The sequence below is a fragment of the Talpa europaea genome, assembly GCF_964194135.1.
Source record: "Talpa europaea genome assembly, chromosome: 14".
Classification (NCBI taxonomy): Eukaryota; Metazoa; Chordata; class Mammalia; order Eulipotyphla; family Talpidae; genus Talpa; species Talpa europaea.
Window position 1 is genome coordinate 69,165,551 of NC_140082.1, and position 19,078 is coordinate 69,184,628.

A 19,078-nucleotide genomic window follows, 5' to 3' on the forward strand; every position below is an offset into this window, starting at 1 on the left:
CAAAAGGCAAGTGCAGCTTCTTCACGTGTCTCTCGGCTCCATGTGCCTCCTCCAGGTCTCCTTATGGCTCCATCCTGCTTCCTTCCTTCCTCTGTCTCCTCTGCAGCCTCTTCTATTCCTGCTCAGCTCCACCCTCCCTTGGGTGGGGCAGGAAACCTGGAACCTCCCCCTTTCCTGGGGACCACCCTGTTACAAAACTTATATGTTATTTCTGTTTTAAGACTTTCTAGGAAGGGGGCCTCCCTGGTGGTGCAGGGGGTTAAGCACCACACTATGAGGCAATCCTAGCCTCTGTAGCGAGTTTGATCCCTGGCCAGCCAGGGAGCAACCCACATGCGCAGCAGACCTCTCCTGTCTCGGCCTTTGCTCGCTCAGCAGTATACTTAGGTCAATCTGCCTGTTCTGCTCCCCACTCTGTCTCTGGTGAATCCTCTCACATCCTGCATTTCTGGCCTGTACCCCAGCTCTTGTATGCATAAATAAATAAATCTTAAAAAAAAAAAAAAGACTCTCTAGGAAGGAATAAACTAATTGGTGTTCCAACAGCCTCGAAAGAGTGCTTTTGGTGATAATGCTGAATCACTCTGAAAACATGCACTGACTCTGAAAGTTATCTGTCTAGTTGCAAGAGTAATTTATAAGTGATTTTTCTCCAGAAAGAAGTGAAATACACAGACATCAACTTCTTTGTTTTAAGATTCTAGCAAGGAATAAACTCACTGATGCTCCAACTATCTCCAAAGAGTGCTTTTGGACTATAATGCTGAATCATTCTAAAAACATGCACTAACATCAAAGTTCAAAGTCTAGTTGCAAGAGTAATTTATATGTGATTTTTCTCCAGAAAGAAAGTGAAATACACAGACATCATACTTCTCCGTTTTAAGACTTTGTAGGAAGGAATAAACTCACTGTTGCTCCAACTGTTATAGGACAGGGAGAGGGGCAGCCCAAAACCCCGCAAACCTGCCTATTCTAAATGGGTTCTGCCATCCGCCGCATCAACACAAAACATATGAGACTTTGATGGGAAGGAACTTTAATAAAACTAGGAAACAATACAGGTAAGGCAAAGAGTCTAGTTTCTAAATGAAGCACCCAAAGTTACCCGTCCCCTCGTGGGTAAAACTCCATCCATATGGGATCGGCCCAGAGCAAGGCCCCAAAGCCTGCCACAAGTCTAAAGCATCTTCCAGTGGGGACCCACAGAAAAGAGTCAGAAACAACCAAACAAGCCCGGAAGGAAAAGAGCAAAATCAACATCAAGATAAAAGCTGCCATTGTCACCTCCCCACGGGTCTCACCCACATCTGTGTCACCCAGTCCACGACCAAAAGACAAGCGCAGTTTCTTCACGTGTCTCTAGGCTCCATGCGCCTCCTCCAGGTCTCCTTCTGGCTCCATCCTGCTCCTTCCTTCCTCAGTCTCTTCTTCAGCTTCTCCTCTTCCTGCTCAGCTCCACCCTCCCTTGGGTGGGGCAGGGAACCTCCCCCTTTCCTGGGGACCACCCTGTTACAATCCCCCCTTTTAATTTTTATTCCACCATATCTATGGTGGCACAGATCTCAGGGTGTATTTTATTACAGTTCCTTCCCATCAAAGTCTCATATGTTTTGTGTTGATGCGGCGGATGGCAGAACCCATTTAGAATAGGCAGGTTTGCGGGGTTTTGGGCTGCCCCTCTCCCTGTCCTATAACACAACTACCACCAAAGAGTGCTTTTGGGTGATAATGCTGAATCACTCTGAAAACATGCACTGACTCGGAAAGCTCAATGTCTAGTTGCAAGAATAACTTATATGTCATTTTTCTCCAGAAAGAAAGTAAAATACATAGACATCTTCTGTGTTTTAAGACTCTCTAGGAATGAATAAACTCACTGGTTCTCCAACTCTCTCCAGAAGTGCTTTTGAGTGATAATGCTGAAACACCATGAAAACTTACATTAACTCTAAAAGTTTAATGTCTGCTTGAGAGGGTTACTTATATATGATCGTTCCCCACAAAGTGAGTCAAATACACAGATATCTCACTTGGGTGTTAAGAGTTTCTTGCTATGAGAAAAATAACTAATGCTCAAAATGCTTCCAAACAGTGCTTTAGGGTGAAAATTGTGAAAATACTGAAAACATGCTCTAACTATGAAAGTTCAAAGTTTAAGTTGAAAGAGTTACTTGTTTTTTTTTTTTATTTTTCTCAAGAAAGGAAGTAAAATACACTGATATCTCACTTGGTAGCTATAAAAGTCACTGGGTATTAGAAAGTTCATAATTGGCTCCAACTGCCTCCAAAGGAGCTTTTGTGGGATAATGCTGAATATCTAAAAAAGTACACCAAATCTGGGCCTCCCCTGGTGGTGCAGCGGTTGAGCGCTGGGCTGTGAAGCTACCCGCAGCCTCTGCAGCACCGGTTCGATCCCCGGCCACCAGCAAGGGTCCCATATGGCACGACAGACCTCTCCTGCCTTTCCCACTGTTCCCCTCAGCAGTGTACTTTGTCAGTCTGCCTGTTCTGTTCCCCGCTCTGGCTCTGGTGAATCCTCTCACCTTCCCATGCTTCTGACTATACCCAGTGCTTGTACCAATAAATAAATCTTTTAAAAAAAAATACACTAAATCGGAAAGTTGAGTGTCTGGTTATAAGAGTTTCATATATGTGATTTTCCTCCAGACAGTAAGTCATATACACTGCAATCTCACTTGGATGTGTTAGAGTCTCTAGGTATGAGAAAAATCACTCGTGCTCAAAATGCCTCCAAAGAGTTCTTTGGGGCGAAAATAGTGAAAACACTGAAAATATGTCCTAACTCTGAAACTTCAATGTTTAGGTGAGAGTTAGTTTTATATTACTTTACTCAAGAAAGTAAGACAAATACACAGAACTCTCACTTGGGCGTTGTATAAGTCACTGGGTATGAGAAAGTTCACCAATGCTCCAACAGCCTCCAAAGGTGCCTTTGGGCGATAACGCTGCATCACTATGAAACCCTGCACTAACATCTTCTTGAATGAGCTACTTATATGTGAATTTTCTCCAGAAAGTAAGTCAAATACACAGACATCCCACTTGAGTGTGTTAAGAGTCTCTAAGTAAGAGAAAAATCACTAGTGCTCAAAATGCCTCCAAAGAGAGCTTGAGGGTGAAAACACTGAAAACCTGTCCTAACTCTGAAACTACAATGTTCAGGTGAAAGAGTTAGTTTTATGTTACTTTTCTCAAGAAAGTAAGTAAAATACATGGAATTCTTACTAGGGTGTTATAAAAGCCACTGGATATGAGAAAGCTCCCTACTGCTCCAAAGCCTCCAAAGGAGCTTTTAGGCAATAATGCTGAATCACCATGAAAACAAGACACTAAATCTGAACATTCAATGTCTGCTTGCAAAAGTTACTTATACCTAACAGTTACCCAGTACCTTCTGCCCACCTTGCAGCTTTAACCTGGCAATAACCTCTCTGAAGCTCTTTTGACACAAACCAGAGCCTTGCAAGGTCAGTAGGGAGCCACCTGCCCTTACTCCTTCAGCGATTTTCCTCCAGAAAGTAAGTCAAATACACATATATCTCATGTGGGTGTTTTCAGAGTCTTTCAGTTTGAGAAAAATTTCTAGTGCTCAAAATGCCTCCAAAGAGTGCTTTAAATGGTGAAAACACTGAAAATATGTCTTAACTCTGAAACTACAATGTTTAGGTGAAAGAGTTAGTTATATATTACTTTACTCAAGAAAGTAAGTAAAATGCACAGATATTTCCCTTTGGTGTTGTAAAAGTCACTGGGTGTGACAAAGTGCACCAGAGATCCAAGAGCTTCCAAAGGAGCTTTTGGGCCATAATGCCGAATCACTATAAAAACTCTGAAAGTTCAATGTCAGGTTGCAAGAGCTACTCATATGTGATTTTTCTCCAGAAAGTAAGTCAAATACACAAATATCTCACTTGTACATCTTCAGTATGAGAAAAATCCTAGTGGTCAGAACCCAGCTACCCTCCCACCCACAAAACTGGCATACTCAGGACGACGGAAAGGAGAAAAGAAACCAAGAACAAACAAGGAGAAAAGAAACCAAGAACAAACTAGACATGTAGTAGGACAGTGAGTGGAAAGTAACTACGGCTGGCACTGTGCCTCGTGACCAGGAAGAACAATGCAGGAATCGCTACAAAGGTGAGCCAACGGCCCCGGGTAATCACAAACTCAGTGCCATTAGAGGTGAACACCAGGCAGACACAGCAGCCAGTATGAGCAATAACCTCTGTGTTGAGGTTCTCCCCTCCACCCTGTTTTCCAGAGAACAATTGGGAAAAGCACATGTTGGCGCCACCTAGTGACCAGAACAAAATCAACAACTAGCTGATACTCTGCTGGAACTGAGTAAACACAGAGGAAGAGAACTGTAAAGGACAGTGCCCAGCAACATGCTGGTGGAGTTTTGACATAACAGTTCTAGACTCAGTCTGGTAAACAGTTTCCAACACCCCCGGTGGAACATCCCAAAGATATGCCCTCCAACACCATTGGCACAATGACTCAACACATAGAACTAATTACAAAGCAAACAGCAGGGAGAAGGAAAAATATAAATAACCAAGCATACCCACAGGAGGAGGACACACCGCAAAAAGAAAAACAGTCACCGGAACTCAACAATGACATGGAAGAACTTCTCTGCCTGTCAGAGAATTAATGATCATCATGATTAAAAAGCAGAAAAAAAAAAAAAGGAAAAAAATGATCTGAGACAAATAATCACTGAACTGAAGAAAAAAAATGAGACTTTAAGAAAACAAATAAAAGAAACGCAGGAGACTAAAAGATTACTGGAGGAGACAAAGAGCTCTTGGGAAAGCATTGAAAACAGAAATGATGAAATGGAAGCAGATCAGTACTCTAAAAGATACAGAAACAAAATGAACCAAAAGAGAAAAGGAGAGAGAAGTTCAAAGGAAGAAGAATGAGGCTATTCTAGGAAAATTATCAGACTCCATGAAGAGAGGAAATATTAGAGTTATAGGCATTTCAGAAGATGACGAGAGAGACAAAGGAACTGAGATATTATTCAAGGAAATAATTGAAGAAAACTTCCAAAGCATGAAAAAGGAACCCAATATAGCCAAATACAAGAAGTGAGAAGAACACTAATTACCACAGTGAAGAGAAAACTACAGCAAGACACATAATAGTAAAACTTGCAAGAGTCAAAGACAAGGAAAAAAATGATGAAAAATGGCAAGGGGGAAGAAACAGATAACTTATAAGGGAAAACCAGTCAGGTTAACTTCGGATATCTCTGAAGAAATACTATGGGCAAGAGAATGGAGTAACATATTCAACAAACTTCAAGACAGCAAATGCCAACCAAGAATAATCTAAACTGAAAAGCTCTCCTTCATCTATGAAGAATAAATAAGGACCTTCTCAGACAAACAGAAACTCCAGATATTCTTTTTTTTAATTTATCTTTTTTTTAAAAGATATATTTATTTATTTATACAAGCACTGGGCACAGTAAGAAGTGCGGGAGGGTGAGAGAATTCACCAGAGCCAGAGCGGGGAACAGAACAGGCAGACTGGAGAAGTACACTGCTGAGGGGAGCAGTGGGCATGGCAGGAAAGGTCTGTCACACCATGTGGGACCCTCGCCTGCGTCTGGGGATCGAACTGGTGCTGCAGAGACTGCAGGCAGCTTCACAGCCCAGCGCTTAACTGCTGCGCCACCAGGCAAGGCCCCAGAAATTCTTTAAACTAAACCCCCACTCCAAAAAATTCAACAAGAAGACCTAACGCCAAAACCAACAGAGGAATGAACTTGAAGAACAGAATAAAGCAAGGAATAAAATCACAAAAAAGACAAACAAAATGGCAAATACAGATGCCAACATATCAATATTAACTCTAAATATAAATGGACTGAACTCATCGATAAAAAGACACAGAGTGGCAGACTGGATTAAAAAATAAAATCCAACCTTCAGCTGTCTCCAAGAAACATATTTTAATCACAAAAGATAAAAATAGACTGAAAGTAAAAGGCTGGAAGACAATCCCACAAGCAAATGGACCAAAAAAGAAGGCAGGAACAGCTATACTTATATCAGATGAAACAGACTTCAAATTAAAAAAGGTAAAAAGAGACAGAAGGACACTACATTATCATCAAGGGGACAATACACCAGGAAGATAAAAACACTCAGCAACATATACTCACCAAATGAAGGAGCACCAAAATATACTGGACAATTATTATCATCTCTGAAAACAGAATTAAAGAAAATGCATATATATTCGAATATTTCAATACCCCACTCTCACCAATGCACAGATCAATGAGACAAAAAATAAACAAACACACCAGAGCCCTAAATAAAGACATAGAACTCATGGACTTGACAGACATCTATGGGACACTGCACCCAAAAAAATCAGAGTACACATTTTTCTCAAGCACTCATGAATCATTCTCCAGAATCAATCACATACTGGGCCACAAGACAAACATCAACAGATACATGAAGATCAAAATCACTCCAACTATCTTGCCTGATCATAAAGACATCAAACTTGAAATAAATCATGAAAAGAAAGCAAGGAACCCTCCTACTTCATGGAGATTGAATTCCACATTACTGGAAGGCCACCGGACTAATGAGGAGATCAAAGAAGAAATTAAAAAATATTCTGAGTTGAACAACAATGAGGAACCCAATTTCCAGAATATATGGGACACAGCAAAAGCAGTAATAACAGGGAAATATATAGCAATACAGGCTCACATCAAGAAACTAGAAAGAACTCAAAGAAACAAGTGAATCTCACATCTCAAAGAGCTAGAAAATGAACAACAAAAAAACCCTAAAGCCAGTAGAAGAAAGGAAATAATAAAAATCTAAGCAAAGTAAATGAAATAGAAATTTTTAAAAAAATCCAAAAGATCATGAAACCAAAAGTTGGTTCTTTGAAAAAAATAAACAAAATAGACAAACCTCTAACCAGGCTCACAAAGGAAAAAATGGGAAAAAACACGTATAAATTGGATTATAAATTAAAGAGGAGAAATCACAACAGACTCCATTGAAATCAAAAGAATAATCAGAGATTACTATGAAGACTTACTGCAAACAAATTCAACAATGTAGACGAGATGGACAAATTCCTAGAACAATATATCCATCTAAAGCTAGATAAAGAAGAAATAGAACACCTAAACAAACCAATTCCAAGCAGCAAAATTGAAGTAGTAATCAAAACACTCCCCAAAAACAAAAGCCCAGGCCCAGCGGCTTCACTAATGAATTTTATCAAACATTCAGCAACGAAGTATTGCCTATCCTACACAAACTCTTTCAAAAAATTGAAAAGAAGGAACACTACCAATTACATTCTAGGAAGCCAACATTACACTAATACCAAAACCAAACAAAGATAACACAAAGTAAGAAAATTATAGGCCAATCTCCCTAATGAATACTGAGACAAAAATCCTCAACAAAATCCTTGCCAACAGAATCCAACAATGCATCAAAGGGATAATACACCACAATCAGGTGGGATTTATCCCAAGGGCACAAGGATAGTTTAACATACAAAAATCAATCAGTGTATCCAACACATCAGCAAAAAGAAAAATAAAAACCATATGATCATATCAATAGATGCTGAGAAAGCATTACAAAGTCCAACATCCACTTATGATGAAGGCCCTTGAAATTCTTGGGATAAAAGGAACATACCTTAACACGATAAAAGCCGTATACAAAGAAGAAGAAATCAAGAAAACCATCCCTTTTATAATTGAAACAAAAAAAAAATCAAATACTTGGGTGTAAACCTAACAAAAGTGGTGAAGCACCTATACAAAGAAAATTATAAAACACTGTTAAGAGAAATAGAAGAAGACATGAAGAAATGAAAAGACATCCCCTGTTCATGGATTGGAAGAATTAACATTGTTAAAATGGCCATCCTATGAATGGCAATTTACAGATTCCATGCTATTCCAATAAAAATCTCAATGACATTCTTCAAAAGAAATAGAACAAATATTGATGAAATTAAGATGGAACCATAAAAAAAAAAAAAAACGTGAATAGCCAAAGCCCTACTGATGAAAACAAAGGTTAATGTAGGTATTGCACATCCAAACTTCAAACTATACTACGAAGCCATAATAATTAAAACAGTATGGTATTGGAAAAAATAAAACAGATACTCAGACCAATGGAACTGAATAGAAAGCCCAGAAATAAAGCCACACATATATGGACAACTAATCTTTGACAAAGAAGCAAATAATATACAATGGAACAAGGACAATTTGTTCAATAAATAGTGCTGGGAAAACTGGACCACCACATGCAAAAGAATGAAACTAGACAACTACCTCTCATGGTACACAAAAATCAACTCAAAATGAATAAAAGAATTGGACAAAAGACCTGAAACCATAAAATATATAGAAGAAAATATAGGTAAATCACTACAAGAAATACATCTCAGTAACATCTTTAAAGACTCATCACCCAAAGGAAAGAAAGTCAAGGAAAAGATAAATACCTGGGGTTACATCAAACTGAAAATATTCTGTAGGGCCTCCCCAGTGGCGCAGCGGTTGAGTGCTGGGTTGCGAAGCTGCCCGCAGCCTCTGCAGCGCCGGTTCGATCCCCAGCTGCTCCCCAGCCACCGGAGGAGGGTCCCACATGGCGCGCAGACCTCTCCTGCCGCCCGCTGCTCCCCTCAGCAGTGTACTTCGGTCATTCCGCCTGCTCTGCTCCCTGCTCTGGCTCTGGTGAATTCTCTCACCCTCCCGTGCTTCTGACTGTACCCAGTGCTTGAATAAATAAATAAATAAATCTTTAAAAAAAAAATGAAAATATTCTGTATGGCAAAAGAGACATTAACCAAAACAAAGAGACACCCCACTGATTGGGAAAAAGTCTTTGCACTCCATACATCTGATAAGGGACTGATCACAAAGATATACAAAGAACTCACTGGCATGACTCCACAAAAGCAAAGTAACCAATCCAGTCAAGAAATGGGCAGGAGAACTCAAAAGACAATTCTCCAAAGAGGAAATGCAAATGGCCAACAGGCATATGAAAAAATGTTCAACATCACTTATAATCAGGGAAATGCAAATAAAAACCACACTGAGATACCACCTTACACCAGTAAGAATGGCACATATCAAAAAACAAACAAACAAACAAACAAAAAAACCCAAGCAACAACAAATGTTGGCGAGGATACGGTGAAAAAGGAACTCTCCTACATTGCTGGTGGGAGTGCAAACTGGTCCAACCACTGTGGAAAGCTGTCTGGAGGTTCCTCATTCTACTAAAAATGGTTCCTCATTCTACTAAAAATGGAGCTACCATATGACCCAGCAATTCCACTCCTGGGGATCTACCCAAAAGACACAACAACATTGATTCAAATCAGCACCTGTACCCCTACATTTATTGCAGCACTATTTATAATAGGTAAAACCTGGAAACATCTCAAATGCCCCAAAATAGATGACTGGATCAAGAACATGTGGTATATATACACAATGGAATACCATTCAGCAATCAAAAAAAGATAATCTCATGCCATTCGCAGCAACATGGATGGAGCTAGAAGGAATTACGCTCAGTGAAATAAGTCAGAAAGAAAAACAAAAGTATTGGATGGTTTCACTTATAGGAGGAATATAGGGGAACAAAATGAGACATCAGGGGAAAAATAATAATACAAAAGCCATGAAAACAAAAACAAACAGATAATTATAAATCAGAGATATCCTGCAGGGGAGGAGGAGGGAGAAGTCTCAGATGGAGGGAAGGAGGAACACAGAGGACTCTGGTGATGATGCACAGGTGCATTGTTGAAGGAAATATTATAGGGATGACACCTGAGAGGAGAGGGAAAGCAAACATTGCTTAAAAATGAACAATGATGTAAAAAATATATAAAAAATAAATTAAAATATTGCAAAAAATATCACTAGTGCTCAAAATGCCTCCAAAGTGTGCTTGAGGGGGGAAAATGGTGAAAACACTGAAAGAGGTAATTATTTATTACTTTTCTCAAGAAAGTAAGTAGAATACATTGATATCTCACCTGGCTGTGTTAAGAGGCTCTAGGTATGAGAAAAATCACTAGTGCTCAAAATGCCTCCAAAGAGTGCTTTAGGGCAAAAATGGCAAAAACACTGAAAAAATGTCCTAACTCTAAAACTACACTATTTAGGTAAAGAGGAAGTTATATATTACTTTATTTGAGAAAGTAAATAAAATACACAAATATTACTCTTGGGTGTTGTAAGTCACTGAGTATAAGAAAGTTCACCAGTGCTCCAGCAACCTCCAAAGGAGCTTTTGCACGATGATTCTGAATCAGTATAAAAACGTGCAGTAACTCCAAAAATTCAATGTCTGCTTGCAAGAGTTACTTATATGTGATTTTCCTCCAGAAAGTAAGTCAAATACACAGCTATCTCACTTGGGCATTGGAAGAGTCGTTCAGTATGAGAAAAAACACTCGTACTCAAAATGTCTCCAAAGAGCACTTTAGGGCAAAAATGGTGAAAACACAGAAAACATGCTCTAACTCTGAAAGTTGAATGTTTAAGTGAAAGGGGTAATTGTTACTTTTCTTGAGAAAATAAGTAAAATACACAGATATCTCACTTGGGTGTTGTAAAAGTCACTGGGTATGAAAAAGTTCACCAGTGCTCCAAGAGCCTCCAAATGAGCTTTTGGGCAGTAATGCTGAATCACTGTGAAAACGTGCACCAACTCTGAAAGATCAATGTGTGGTTGCAAGAGTTATTTATATGTGATTTTCCTCCAGAAAGTAAGTCAAATACACAGATATCTCACTGGAGCGTTTTAAGAGTCTTTCAGTTTGAGAAAAAACACTAGTGCTCAAAATGCCTCCAAAGAGTGCTTTAGGGCCAAAATGGTGAAAACACAGAAAGCATGCTCTAACTCTGAAAGTTCAATGCTTTGGTAAAAGAGGTACTTATTTGTTACTTTTCCTGAGAAAGTAAGTAAAATACAGAAATCTCACTTGGGTGTTATAAAAGTCATGTGAAAGCTTACCCGTGCTCAAGAGCCTCCAAAGGAGCTTTTGGGTGATAATGCAGAAGCACTTTGAAAACATGCACTAACTCTGAAAGTTCAATGTCTGCTCGCAAGAGTTACTTATATGTGAAATTTCTCCAGAAAGTAAGGCAGATACACAGATATCTCACCTGGGTATGTTAAGACTCTGTAGGTATGAGAAAAATCACTTGTGCTCCAACTGCCTCCAAAGAGTGTTTTAGGGCGAAAACAGTGAAAACACTGAAAATATGTCCTAAATCAGAGTTTAGGAGAAAGATCTACTTATTTCTTACTTTTCTCTAGAAAGTATGTAAAATACACAGATGTCTCACTTGGGTGTTGTAAAAGTAACTGGGTATGATTTTATAGAAACTTTCCCATTTCTTTCAGTTCTTTTAATTCTTTATTTTACAGCCAACTGATTTAAAGAATACAATATTTAATAGATTAACAAAACAGGCTGAAGGGGATTTAAAAGCAGTTACTAAAATCTATAGAAAAGCTCAAACAAGGCAGCATCTGTCTTCACAGAACCAGGATCAGGGTCTGGGATGAGGAAAAGACACATTCCTGCTGCTGACATAGTGGGCGGGGGAGGGGGTCTGTTCCAGGAATAGATCTGAGGGCAGGGCCAGACTGGGGGTGCTTCGGGGGGAGCTCTGCCAGTGTCCTCTGAGCTGTCCACCAGCCCTGGATTCCCTGTCTGAACACAGGCTGCCTCCGGCACCTGGGGATATTGGGTCTTACCATCATGAGGGAATTAATGACTTGAAACTGACTTCAGAAGCCCCAAATATTACCCTTTCTCCCTCTCAAGGACCTTCCTACATGCCAGGGGTATCATTTTATTGTCATGAGTTAGAAGTGTCTCACAAACAATTTGTTTTAAATTTTTATTGTCAGAAGAATTTAGGATCAAAAACTCCATCTTTTAAATTTTTTTTTTATTTTAAAAAATTGTGATAACCATGTGGCAGGCAGGTCAGTTATTACTGAGGGTGTGCGTGTTTGTCTGTAATGTGTGTGTGCTCATGTGCACACCAGCATACATATACATTCTGGTACAATATTTATTGAAATATATGCACAGAAAACTACAATCCCGACTGTATCCTCATGTGGCCACCACCCAGGTTGAGAAAGAGATCAGTACTAGTCTTTGGAGACTTCCTCCATGCCCCTCCTAGTTACTGCTCTTTAACTCTAGAAGATACTCTCCCAACTTCACTGTGGCTAGCTAGTTTTGCCTGTTTGGAACTTCCAATAAGTGGAATTATGCAGCCTATACTATTCTGTGCCTGGAGGTTTTCATTCAACATTATGTTGTGACATGCGGCTGTCACACACTGTTTCCTCCCATTCTACCATTGCTGAGCATTTGGGTTCTTTCCAGCTTTTTGTTACAAACAGCACTGCTCTGAGTATTCTTGTACCTGTCTTTTTTGAATATATGTCTGCATTTGTACCAGGTATATATCTAGGAGTACAATTCCTTAGTCATTAGGAGGCATGTGTCCAGATTTGAAAGAAATTGCAAAATTTTCCAAGGTGGTTGTGCTAAGAGCTGTAACTTTTTCTAATTCATACTGATACATCACTAAAAACTTTGTTACTCAAAACTAAACGTTCTGCAGGAAAATATTTTTTTAAATGCCCTAGGTCAAAACCATTTTGGCATTTTTCTCTGGTTTAGAACTTGGGGTTTTATTCGCTTTCTCATGTGCTATTAGTTTATGGCCACTAGAGGAGTCTCTTATGTAATAGCATTTAAGCTGTTAAAAACTACAGGCCCGGGTTTAGAACTGAATCTCTTCCCCACCTCACACCCTAGACTGCAGAGGTTTGTTTTCTTCCTTCATGGGTTTGATAAAGAATAAAGTAACAATCCCAACCAACCTGTTCTAAACAAAAAGATTAATAATGCCAATTGTCAATTGAAAGGATACGCATGACGAGAAGTCACCATATCAAGCAAAGGTGAGGTCCCAGTTGTGGCCTTTCTGTGCACCTCATGTGGCCTTTCTACGTACTTGGGCATGGGGTTTGGAAGAAGAATTCCTGCATGACTGCCCTAAGACAATGGCCCACATCGCAGGGAGGCCTGAGGACACCTAGGTAGTCATTAAGGTGATTGTGTGGTCATGGTGAGAGATGGTCTGGGAGTAGCTCAGAAATTACATCAGGTAACTACAAAGTCTTCCCTGTATATGTGGCCAACATGTCCCTCCTTACAAACTTGCTCCACGACTCGGCCCTCAGCATGCCCCTAAGGATGCATTGGTGTGTTCCAGACACACCACCAGTGTGGGGAGTTATAAAGATAATTAGCATATCAACGCATCTTCTTGTCACTGTTTCAGGGCTCAATCAGGGGTCAGCATTGGCCTCCAGACTTCAGGTTATAAAAGGGCGTTGGAAATGGATGTACTGGTGGGAAGGTGGTCTTTGGATCTACAGTTCCTTGTGTTGTGATCTACATTACAACTTTTATTCTGGAGATTAGTTTTAGTATGTTTTTATAGATCTGGTAGTCACTGAAATGGTGAGGGTCCATATCCCTCACCACTGTCTCACTAGTCTGACCAAGCATTTTTACTACATAGCACTCTACACTCATTCACATAAAATACATTTCTTTTTTGTGAACATTACATTTCATTTCGTATCGAGTAGAATGACCCTCAGCTGACTGAGCTCTTAATCAGAAGGCCGATACCTAAGCATAGAACATGGACAGGGAAAGCATTATGACTTCACTATGTTCCTGTAAGCAGAATGAAAAATCCCTTTTCCTCGTCAGAGGATATTTCTTTAGTGACAAGGCTATTTGTCCAACTGGATACAAAGGAGTATCCCAGAGCAGGATCTTAGACAGAGATAGATCGATGCTATTGGCTCATTTTGTCTCCCTGAACCATTTTTTCTTCCTAACTTATCTTCTCCCTGACACATTCTTCTCTAGATGACTTGAGTATCATTGAGCGAAACTAATCAAGGGCTGTTTCTGTTGGCTTGGCAGATGATATAGGTTAGACTTTCCAAATTTGATGGGTAGGTTACTGTTTCAGGCCACAGTTTTGTTAAATCAGGAGTTTCGGAAGGATTTCCACTTCTCTGAATTTTTTCCAAGTTGACTATTTTGTTATTTACATTGGGAAATCAATATGACCCCTTTCCCAGCAACCTAGGCAGTTTCCTCTTTGCAGCTGTAGTTAAAGGAATAAACCAGACAGAGAACATCCTAGAATCCAAACAAAGTCCTACAGCACAATGTTCTCCTTCATAGATTACCAATCTTTTCACCCACAATAATAGATGTCTTTAGTTCAAAGACTGGGCCGAGATATTACTCTTTTTTTTTAAGATTTATTTTTATTATTTATTTGTAGAAGAACTGGGGTGTAGGCCACAGGTTCAAGGTTGTGAGAGGATTCACCAGAGACAGAGTGGGGTTCAGAACAGGTGGATCTACTGAAATCACACTGCTGAGGGGAGCAGCAGGGAGACAGGAGAGGTATATTGCACCATATGTGGATTAGCTCCCTGGCTGGGGATTGAACCCAGGTGGTGGTGGTGATAGCGCTGAGATTTAACTCCTAGGTCACCAGGGAGGCCCCCAAGACATTCCTCTTGACTTCCATCACTTCCCACTGTGAATCTTTAGCTGACATTGCTCTGACCTTGCTCAGGGGCTCCTGATGAAATCCCAACCTCTGAAACTATTTCCAGCATCCACCATGGTGCAGGACTCTGTGTATGTATAAATGTTTCCTCTAGGAAAACTAGAAAATCACACAGTGGGATCCCCTTTCAATCCCTCTGCAAGCCCTCACAGGCACCAGAGTGTAAAACTGCAAAGTACTCTGATAAAATATCAAGAAAAAAATCATCAGGGCCTCCCTGGTGGAGTGAGGGGTTAAGTCTCAGCACTATCAAGCTATCAGCAGCCACTGCAGCACTGAGTTCCATCCCTGGCCAGGGAGGTGAACCACATGGTGCAGAAGACCGCCTGTCTTGTACGCTGCTCCCCTCAGCAGTATATTTCAGTCAATTCTCCTGTTCTGTTCCCTACTCTGTCTCTCACCACCCTATACCTCTGGCCTACACCCCAGCTCTTGAATGCATAAATAAAATAAAATTTAAAAAAAAGAAAAAATCTTCAGATATTTAAAGGGTTGATATGTAGTAGAGGGCTTAGATCCAATGAGCAGAAATCTCAGAAGGAAGTCTGGTTGAATTAATCAACAGAGAAATGTCCTGCTTTGTGATGACATCACTAGGAAGTGATGATGACTGACTATTCATTTCTATTGTTGTCAGTACCATAAATTCAATGGCTTAAAACAACAAAATCATGATGTGTCCCTCAGCTGCCCATGTCTTTTTGGGGGTGCCCTAGTTGCTCCCAGATTATCTTGGTACATAGTGCTGCTGCTATTGCTTAAAATACCTGGTTGCCAGTCATTTGTAGAAACCACACCTACACCTAGAGATTCTGCCTGCCCTCTTGGCAGTCCCTCTGTTGTGAAAAGCACTTAGGCTCTGAGGTGTAAGGAGTGAGCAGCTGGGTGATCTCATTCCCCCACCTTCTTGTTAACTCCTTGGGTTCTGGTACTAAGCTAACCACATTCTACTCATGCTAACTTTTTCTTGTGCCATTTCAAATGTTCAGGAGCCACAAAAATAGAAAGGTTCTGTTTTCCTTCTCTTCCAGTGCTGTCACAGGCACTGGCTTCCCCACTGGATGTTGCTCACTCATTTGCTCTCTCCTTAAAAGGATGCGCCCATTCATTTCTACCTCCTCTCTAATTACTAGTTCTAGGACTGAGCCAATTGTTTTAACCTAAGTCTCATGTTGCTCTGTGAGGTTTTACTTCACAAACAGAAATATTTGGACACCCTAAGGCGTCCAACAAGATGGCTGCATTCACAAAAATGATATAAAAGAAAGCCCAAAAGCCCCTGAGGGAAAAACTGATTACTACCAAGCAAACAGGAGCATCACCCTGATGGAAAGGGGTAAGAAACTTTAAGGGAACTCTGTATAGAGTGATAGCCAGGTAGTATAGCCCATAAAATGGAGGAGAGGCTGCAGGGTAGAGCCTCCTACAGCTATTGACTGGTCACACAGCAACATCCAGGCACCTACAACCTGGCACTGCACTGGATAAGGGAGTGTACAAGTAGGAACACAAGTTAGGGTGTGCATTGCTGGAAACCTGCGGAGGTGGGGTGTAGGGGTCAGGAATGGACACGGTGCAGGTTTTCTAGGATCCAGCAAACCGGGTAAAGGAGTAGTCAGAGTCCTCAGTGGTTTTTCAGGTTTTTATTGGGATTACCAGGTACAGGGCAGGCAGGACTACTGGGGAGCTGAGGGGCTGGGAGGCTGGCAGGCATGCCAGCCTCCCAGCCCCCAGCAGGTCTTCACTCTATGAGCTCTCTGGCCTTCTCTCGGCTTCTGCTTCGGCTTCTTCTGGCATCCCCTCGACGCCGCCCTTAAAAGCCCAGTCTCAGCCCAGATGAATCCCATCTACCTATGCCCACACCCTATTCCAGGTGCCCGCCATCAGGCATGCATTCAGGACAAGGATCCATCATCTATCCTGATGGCAGAAGGGCAGAAAAGCCTGACATTTTTCCTTACCCTACACTCTACCCCCTCAGGGTTTTCTGCCATATAGTCTTCATATATACAATTTTCTTAGCAAACATAAACAATGCAGCCATGGCCCACAAAAGTAAATACATTACAATATAACAACAAAATACAACAGAACACAAATAAGTCCAGGCAGGGCCCCAACCTAGTGACACAAGACAATTATTGGTACCAGCAGATGAGCCACCAAATCTGCTGCCTAAGACACTGCTCACATGAGGGAGGGGGAATCATTCACGGCATCTACTGTAACACACCAGGAGCTGTCAGGCTTCCTGGCCTTTTCTGGCTGTAGTCTTGGCTACAAGCCACACACCGCATCCACCCCCAGGATGCACTCAATCTGGGATTGGCGATTCTATTCTACTGTTGGGGATAATCGCCAACCCTCAGGGTTTCTGTCTGCAGTCGCTCCAACACTCGGCTTTCATAGCCACCAATGCGACTCGCAGAGCCCTGCACTCAGGCCAACCCACTGCACAAGCACATGGGTCGGGGATCCAAACTTTACATTAGGCTTGGGCTCCACCCCAAGCCACGTGCCCCACCCATCCCCCAAGGACGGGTTCCTCAACACCTCACCCTCACTCGACAACGAGCAGGGCATCACCCACAGGTGATTTTACGAGACTCACTGGTCTTCAGCATACTCAGGCTGCTTAACAGCCACTTAGGGCTTCTCAACTTAGCATCAGCACCAGGTTTTGCCTTCTCAGTTGGCTTTTCTCCTCTGCCTGGTTGCTGGGCATACACAGGCTGCTTTTGGCCATCAAGGCCCACTGGCCACCCCCAGATTCTCAAAAAAACATAACCTGCCAAGGTCCTCCGCCTTCTGGCGGGATTATCAGTCCAAATTCATTAGTCCAAGTCCGTTAGCCTCTCCCTGCATCAGCACTGGTGAGCACTGAATCGTGGACCTCTCTTCCGACGATTCCTGCCGCCTCAGGGGTCGTTGGGTGGTCCTCTCAGGCGTCTCCTCCATGCGAGGTCTCGTCCTGCAGCTCCCGGAACCTGTCCTCCTCCTGTGCCACCATGACGCCTCCAGTGCCGTCACAGGCACACACAGTCTGTTACTCCTTAGTCCCTCCAGGTCTTCGGAGGGCTCCATACCCGTCTGCATGGATCATCTCGCTGACTTACGCCAATTGTAGGGGTCAGGAATGGACACGGTGCAGGTTTTCTGATCCCATGCAGACCGGGTAAAGGAGCAATAAGAGTCCTCAGTGGTTTTGCAGGTTTTTATTGGGATTACCAGGTACATGGCAGGCAGGAGTACTGGGGAGCTGAGGGCAGGAGTACTGGGGAGCTGGGAGGCAGGCCTCCCAGCCCCCAGCAGGTCTTCACTCTATGCACTCTCTGGCCTTCTCTAGGCTTCTGTTTCTCTTGCTTCTCTCTCGGCTTCTGCTTTGGCTTCTTCTGGCATCCCTGTGATGCCGCCCTTAAAAGCCCCGTCTCAGCCCAGGTGAATCCCATCTACCTATGCTCACACCCTATTACAGGTGCCCGCTATCAGGCATGCATTCAGGACCGCAAGGATCCATCATCTATCCTGATGGCGGGAGGGCAGAAAAGCCTGACATTTTTCCTTACTCTACATGGGGGCACAAAGTGAGGATAACTGGCTTGAATCTGATGTTCATAACACAAACAGCGGTAACTTTAATCAGGTCAAAGCACCTAGACTTCCCTCTAGAAGAGGAAACTACTGAAGCCCAGGCTGAGAGATCCAAAACACCTGCCACCCCTTACAAAGAACTGTATCACAACAGGAAGTTCAAATTGCTGAGTCTATTAGAGCTGATCCTTCGATGCCTAGTGCCCCAGTCCTCTCCTATACCTACTACTGCTCACCAGTTGACCAGTCCACCAACAACTCCAACAGATTCAAAAACAACAGTTGAAAAGCTACTCCTACTAAAACCCATACAAAATAGAAAATGAGATGGAAGAACATAGCACAAATGCCAAAAAAAAGCCTCTGAAAGGAGCCCCAAGTCAGTGCAGTTGTGGAGCATGACAGGGGAATATAGGGCAATAGTCCTAGCAATGCTCATGTAACTTTAAAGAAACAGGGAGGACATGAAACAAGAAGAGAATAAAGATAAGGAAAATATGAGGTAGCTACATTTAGGAACAATGGAATTAAGAAATATTATAACTGCTTTAAAAATACAAAACTGAGCCTAAATAGCAGACAAACAGAAGCAAAAGAGACAATGAGATTTGAAAACACAATTTTGGAGAACAAAATAAGATAGAGGAAAAAATTAAAACAGTGTTAAAAGTTTTCTGAGACAACTTAAAGAGAAACAATATCTATACCCTGAGGATC